Source organism: Engystomops pustulosus, chromosome 8 (assembly GCF_040894005.1).
Source record: "Engystomops pustulosus chromosome 8, aEngPut4.maternal, whole genome shotgun sequence".
Lineage (NCBI taxonomy): Eukaryota > Metazoa > Chordata > Amphibia > Anura > Leptodactylidae > Engystomops > Engystomops pustulosus.
In genome coordinates this window covers 8,373,686-8,381,668 of record NC_092418.1, presented here as the reverse complement: position 1 = coordinate 8,381,668, position 7,983 = coordinate 8,373,686, and the positions used below count along the sequence as shown (strand labels likewise).

Sequence of the window (7,983 nt, the reverse complement as noted above, 5' to 3'; positions counted from 1 at the left end):
TTCTGTGGGGCAGATTTACTTACCCGGTCCTGTCGCGATCCAGCGGCGCGTTCTCTGCGGTGGATTCGGGTCTTCCAGCGATTCACTAAGGTAGTTCCTCCGACGTCCACCAGGTGTCGCTGCTGCACTGAAGTTCCCCAAGGTCCGCCGGAGTTCACGATCCGTTGCTGGGTGCAGGTAAGCGCGTGTCCAGCGACACTTTTTTTTTTTTTTAATGCGGCGGTTTCTCAGAATCCATTGGATTTCCGTTGCGTGCATGCCGGCGCCGATGCTCCACAATCCGATCGCATGCGCCAAAAACCTGGGGCAATTCAGGAAAAATAGGTGCAAATCGGAAATATTCGGGTAACACGTCGGGAAAACGCAAAACGGGCCCTTACTAAATGACCCCCATTGTGTGTCTTAACCCCTTAACGCTCTGTGCTGTAGCTCTATGGCGCAGAGGTATAAGGGATGTATGAAGAGGGCTCACGGGCTGAGTCCTCTTCATACAGAGGTGGGGGTTGTTGCATTTTAAACAAAATCCCCACCGTTAATAACCGCGGTCGGTGTTTGCACCGATCGCGGCTATTAACCCTCTCAACGCCACTATTAACCCTCTCAACGCCGCAATCTTTTTTCTGATCGCCACGCCCCCGAACGTCATCGGGGGGCGGCGATCGGTTACCATGGTAGCCTTGGGTCTTCTTTTGACATGAGCCTACATGGCTTATGCAGGTTCGTTACAATGAGCCAGTGGCTCATCGTAATGTATGACCTGCAAAAATGCCATATACTGCGATACTGTAGTATATGGTAGGAGCGATCTGACCATCTAGGGTTAATGTACCCTAGATGGTCTAAAAAATAGTGAAAAAAAAATTTAAAAAAAAAAGTTTAAAAAATAAAAAAAATGTATAAAATATTAAAAGTTCAAATCACCCCCCTTTCCTTAGAACTGATATAAAACATAATAAACAGTAAAAATCACAAACACATTAGGTATCGCCGCGTCCCAAAATGCCCGATCTATCAAAATATAAAAACGGTTACGGCCGGCAGTGACCGCCGAGGCGGGAAATGGCGCCCAAATGTCCGAAATGATCAAAATGTCGCACAGACCTCAAAATGGTAGCAATGAAAACGTCGGCTCATTTCGCAAAAAATGACACCTCAAACATTTCCGTGCGCCAAAGTATGAAAAAGTTATTAGCGTCAGAAGATGGCAAAAATTTTTTTTCTTTTTTGTACACATTCGTTTTATTTTTGAAAATGTATTAAAACACAATAAAACCTATATAAATTTGGTATCACCGCGATCGCACCGAACCAAAGAATAAAGCTGACGTGTTATTTGCAGCGAAGAGTGAAAGTCGTAAAAACTGAGCCCACAAGAACATGACGCACGTGCGGTTTTTTTTCAATTTTTCCACGTTTGGAATTTTTTTTCAGCTTCGCAGCACACGGCATGTTAAAATAAATAACATTACGGGAAAGTAAAATTTGTTACGCACAAAATAAGCCCTCACACAGCTCTGTACACGGAAAAATGAAAAAGTTATGGATTTTTGAAGTTGGAGAGCGAGAAATGAGGCGAAAAACCCTCCGTCCTTAATAGAATTGATTGTCTATCCCTTATCTTGGGCCCTCATCTGCCTGGAATGGGCGTGGTCACAGGGGATCGTTACGTGTTATATGATTATGAGAGATCAGACTCCCTCGGGCTCTAGCGCCTGATGAGCCTCAGAATGTGAAGATACATAGAGATACTTTTTTTTGTACAAAAGATTTTTTAAAACAAACGTAATTAAACAGGATAAAACCTTTATACACCTTGTATCTCTGTGATGATACCGACCCAAAGAATAAAGGGGAGGTGTCCTCTGGAAGCCCCGCCCACATCTTCTCTAGCCTATAGCGATCACTGTCTGTCCTCATCACTCGTCAGGGGACAAAACTTCATGATTTACTTTCTGTGTGTCCTGGTCTGGAGCAGAAATAGAACAAGGAGCGGCATCAATGGATTTGACCTTTACAGGGTCATTACAGGTCACAATGAGGAAAACATTCCCAGAGCAGCTCAGAACACACTACTGCTCTCTGTTATCAGCCGGGTCACATTCAGACATGTTCTGTGTGTATGGCGGCTGTGAGCGCAGCTCTGGGGAGACATTAGCGCAGCCGCTTCCTGTTAATTACATTAATGTGCTGCTGCTCGGGCTCTGGCGGGCTCCCTGGGGGGCTCTGCCTCTCCCAGCCCATTACCCCGGGCGCAGGGGAGCCGCTTCCTGCACAGCACTAATTGAATATCTTTTTATAAGACAACAATCAATAGATTCATGTAAGTGTGAGTCTGCGGCCGGGGGAAGGTCACCCCAGGGTAGTGCCCAGGCTGAATGCTTACCCCCTGCCAGCTGCCCTGTCACCCCCGAGACATGGGAGGCAGGTGAGGAGGATGAGGAGGGCCCATTGATCTGTGCCCTACAGTTAAAGGGATTTTCTGAGAATCTGAAAAATTTAAGTTACTTCTCAGGAGGGCCCAACAGTGGATCAAGGCCCCACTACCCCTGGTCCTGTCCAACTGGAAGTGATGTCTTGTACATTGTGCATGTGACCACTGAGCCAATCCCAGGCCGTCTGAATGTGCAACATGTGACCACTGAGCCAATCCCTGGCCGTATGAATGCGCAATACGTGACCATTGAGCCAATCCCTGGCCGTCTGAATGTGCAACATGTGACCACTGAGCCAATCCCTGGCCGTCTGAATGTGCAACATGTCACCACTGAGCCAATCGCTGGCCGTCTGAATGTGCAACATGTCACCACTGAGCCAATCCCAGGCCGTATGAATGCGCAGTACGTGACCATTGAGCCAATCCCAGGCCGTCTGAATGTGCAACATGTCACCACTGAGCCAATCGCTGGCCGTCTGAATGTGCAACATGTCACCACTGAGCCAATCCCAGGCCATATGAATGCGCAGTACGTGACCATTGAGCCAATCCCAGGCCGTCTGAATGTGCAACATGTCACCACTGAGCCAATCGCTGGCCGTTTGAATGTGCAACATGTCACCACTGAGCCAATCCCAGGCCGTCTGAATGTGCAACATGTGACCACTGAGCCAATCCCAGGCCGTCTGAATGTGCAACATGTCACCACTGAGCCAATCCCAGGCCGTCTGAATGTGCAACATGTGACCACTGAGCCAATCCCAGGCCGTCTGAATGTGCAACATGTGACCACTGAGCCAATCCCAGGCCGTCTGAATGTGCAACATGTGACCACTGAGCCAATCCCAGGCCGTCTGAATGTGCAACATGTGACCACTGAGCCAATCCCAGGCCATGTGAATGTGCAACATGTGACCACTGAGTCAATCCCAGGCCGTCTGAATGTGCAACATGTGACCACTGAGCCAATCCCTGGCCATCTGAGTGCTGCCCTGTCACCCCCGAGACATGGGAGGCAGGTGAGGAGGATGAGGAGGGCCCATTGATCTGTGCCCTACAGTTAAAGGGATTTTCTGAGAATCTGAAAAATTTAAGTTACTTCTCAGGAGGGCCCAACAGTGGATCAAGGCCCCACTACCCCTGGTCCTGTCCAACTGGAAGTGATGTCTTGTACATTGTGCATGTGACCACTGAGCCAATCCCAGGCCGTCTGAATGTGCAACATGTGACCACTGAGCCAATCCCTGGCCGTATGAATGCGCAATACGTGACCATTGAGCCAATCCCTGGCCGTCTGAATGTGCAACATGTGACCACTGAGCCAATCCCTGGCCGTCTGAATGTGCAACATGTCACCACTGAGCCAATCGCTGGCCGTCTGAATGTGCAACATGTCACCACTGAGCCAATCCCAGGCCGTATGAATGCGCAGTACGTGACCATTGAGCCAATCCCAGGCCGTCTGAATGTGCAACATGTCACCACTGAGCCAATCGCTGGCCGTCTGAATGTGCAACATGTCACCACTGAGCCAATCGCTGGCCGTCTGAATGTGCAACATGTCACCACTGAGCCAATCGCTGGCCGTCTGAATGTGCAACATGTCACCACTGAGCCAATCGCTGGCCGTCTGAATGTGCAACATGTCACCACTGAGCCAATCCCTGGCCGTCTGAATGTGCAACATGTCACCACTGAGCCAATCCCAGGCCGTATGAATGCGCAGTACGTGACCATTGAGCCAATCCCAGGCCGTCTGAATGTGCAACATGTCACCACTGAGCCAATCCCTGGCCGTCTGAATGTGCAACATGTCACCACTGAGCCAATCCCAGGCCGTCTGAATGTGCAACATGTGACCACTGAGCCAATCCCAGGCCGTCTGAATGTGCAACATGTCACCACTGAGCCAATCCCTGGCCGTCTGAATGTGCAACATGTCACCACTGAGCCAATCCCAGGCCGTATGAATGCGCAGTACGTGACCATTGAGCCAATCCCAGGCCGTCTGAATGTGCAACATGTCACCACTGAGCCAATCCCTGGCCGTCTGAATGTGCAACATGTCACCACTGAGCCAATCCCAGGCCGTATGAATGCGCAGTACGTGACCATTGAGCCAATCCCAGGCCGTCTGAATGTGCAACATGTCACCACTGAGCCAATCGCTGGCCGTTTGAATGTGCAACATGTCACCACTGAGCCAATCCCAGGCCGTCTGAATGTGCAACATGTGACCACTGAGCCAATCCCAGGCCGTCTGAATGTGCAACATGTGACCACTGAGCCAATCCCAGGCCGTCTGAATGTGCAAGATGTGACCACTGAGCCAATCCCTGGCCGTCTGAGTGCAACATGTGACCACTGAGCCAATCCCTGGCCGTCTGAATGTGCAACATGTGACCACTGAGCCAATCCCTGGCCATGTGAATGTACAACATGTGATCCCTGAGCCAGTCTGATTGACTGTCTGGGTCGCTGGAGACAATGTTATGATGAGGTCCAGGCAGGAGAATGTTACAATATATACATTGATATACCGGACAGACTTGTACAGGGGGCTTTCCAAAGTGCGCCATCCCCCCTTACAGCTCTGCAGCACAGTGCAGAGCGTCACCCCACCCCACCCCCACAACACACGTCACTGCATTCCTGCATGTCACCTCTCCAGCGCCACCTGCAGGCCTCCTGCACTAATCGCATCCAGTAATGGCCGTCATGCTCCCTCCCCGTGTCACAGACGCGCAGCACAGGATCACATGGTGTCACCAGGGGAAACAGGAGAAGGAAGAGGTCGCGGTCACACCCATCCCAGAAAATCAGGAAAATAAAAAACAAAAAAAAATTTTGGAGCCGCCCGAACAGGGACTTGAACCCTGGACCCTCAGATTAAAAGTCTGATGCTCTACCGACTGAGCTATCCGGGCTCCATGGGAAACTGTCATCAGGGGCGGCCACTAAACATGACTGCTGCCCTGATACATTGTAACAAAACATCACTTTATATACAGATCACAGTTCCCTGATACTTTGTAACACATCATCACCTCATATCAGATCACTATACAAGCTCTTATGCCTCATGTCCCCCCTCATCCTCATAGACTGTAAGCTCTTGTGTCACCCCCTCATCCTCATAGACTGTAAGCTCTTGTGTCACCCCTCATCCTCATAGACTGTAAGCTCTTGTGTCACCCCTCATCCTCATAGACTGTAAGCTCTTGTGTCACCCCCTCATCCTCATAGACTGTAAGCTCTTGTGTCACCCCCTCATCCTCATAGACTGTAAGCTCTTGTGTCCCCCTCATCCTCATAGACTGTAAGCTCTTGTGTCACCCCCTCATCCTCATAGACTGTAAGCTCTTGTGTCACCCTCTCATCCTCATAGACTGTAAGCTCTTGTGTCATCTCCTCATCCTCATAGACTGTAAGCTCTTGTGTTACCCCCTCATCCTCATAGACTGTAAGCTCTTGTGTCACCCCCTCATCCTCATAGACTGTAAGCTCTTGTGTCACCCCCTCATCCTCCTAGACTGTAAGCTCTTGTGTCCCCCCTCATCCTCATAGACTGTAAGCTCTTGTGTCCCCCCTCATCCCCATAGACTGTAAGCTCTTGTGTCATCTCCTCATCCTCATAGACTGTAAGCTCTTGTGTCCCCCTCATCCTCATAGACTGTAAGCTCTTGTGTCCCCCTCATCCTCATAGACTGTAAGCTCTTGTGTCACCCCCTCATCCTCATAGACTGTAAGCTCTTGTGTCATCTCCTCATCCTCATAGACTGTAAGCTCTTGTGTCCTCCCCTCATCCTCATAGACTGTAAGCTCTTGTGTCCACCCCTCATCCTCATAGACTGTAAGCTCTTGTGTCACCCCTCATCCTCATAGACTGTAAGCTCTTGTGTCCCCCTCATCCTCATAGACTGTAAGCTCTTGTGTCACCCCCTCATCCTCATAGACTGTAAGCTCTTGTGTCCCCCTCATCCTCATAGACTGTAAGCTCTTGTGTCACCACCTCATCCTCATAGACTGTAAGCTCTTGTGTCACCCCCTCATCCTCATAGACTGTAAGCTCTTGTGTCACCCCTCATCCTCATAGACTGTAAGCTCTTGTGTCACTCTCTCATCCTCATAGACTGTAAGCTCTTGTGTCACCCCCTCATCCTCATAGACTGTAAGCTCTTGTGTCACCCCTCATCCTCATAGACTGTAAGCTCTTGTGTCACCCCCTCATCCTCATAGACTGTAAGCTCTTGTGTCACCCCTCATCCTCATATACTGTAAGCTCTTGTGTCACCCCTCATCCTCATAGACTGTAAGCTCTTGTGTCCTCCCCTCATCCTCATAGACTGTAAGCTCTTGTGTCACCCCCTCATCCTCATAGACTGTAAGCTCTTATGCCTCATGTCCCCCCTCATCCTCATAGACTGTAAGCTCTTGTGTCACCCCCTCATCCTCATAGACTGTAAGCTCTTGTGTCACCCCCTCATCCTCATAGACTGTAAGCTCTTGTGTCACCCCCTCATCCTCATAGACTGTAAGCTCTTGTGTCACCCCCTCATCCTCATAGACTGTAAGCTCTTGTGTCACCCCCTCATCCTCATAGACTGTAAGCTCTTGTGTCACCCCCTCATCCTCATAGACTGTAAGCTCTTGTGTCATCCCCTCATCCTCATAGACTGTAAGCTCTTGTGTCCCCCCCTCATACTCATAGACTGTAAGCTCTTGTGTCACCCCTCATCCTCATAGACTGTAAGCTCTTGTGTCACCCCCTCATCCTCATAGACTGTAATCTCTTGTGTCACCCCCTCATCCTCATAGACTGTAAGCTCTTGTGTCACTCCCTCATCCTCATAGACTGTAAGCTCTTGTGTCACCCCCTCATCCTCATAGACTGTAAGCTCTTGTGTCACCCCCTCATCCTCATAGACTGTAAGCTTTTGTGTCACCCCCTCATCCTCATAGACTGTAAGCTCTTGTGTCCCCCCTCATCCTCATAGACTGTAAGCTCTTATGCCTCATGTCCCCCCTCATCCTCATAGACTGTAAGCTCTTGTGTCACTCCCTCATCCTCATAGACTGTAAGCTCTTGTGTCACCCCCTCATCCTCATAGACTGTAAGCTCTTGTGTCACCCCTCATCCTCATAGACTGTAAGCTCTTGTGTCCCCCCTCATACTCATAGACTGTAAGCTCTTGTGTCACTCTCTCATCCTCATAGACTGTAAGCTATTGTGTCACCCCCTCATCCTCATAGACTGTAAGCTCTTGTGTCACCCCCTCATCCTCATAGACTGTAAGCTCTTGTGTCACCCCTCATCCTCATAGACTGTAAGCTCTTGTGTCACCCCCTCATCCTCATAGACTGTAAGCTCTTGTGTCACCCCCTCATCCTCATAGACTGTAAGCTCTTATGCCTCATGTCCCCCCTCATCCTCATAGACTGTAAGCTCTTGTGTCACCCCCTCATCCTCATAGACTGTAAGCTCTTGTGTCACCCCCTCATCCTCATAGACTGTAAGCTCTTGTGTCATCCCCTCATCCTCATAGACT

General features: G+C 49.8%; 1 non-coding gene across 1 annotated transcript; it reads right to left on the bottom strand.

Annotated features, from left to right (window-relative positions):
- Window positions 1–5,288: 5,288 nt before the first annotated feature.
- On the bottom strand, window positions 5,289–5,361 carry TRNAK-UUU (transfer RNA lysine (anticodon UUU)). The gene has a single exon. It is a non-coding gene; the product is annotated as a tRNA-Lys (tRNA).
- Window positions 5,362–7,983: the final 2,622 nt, after the last annotated feature.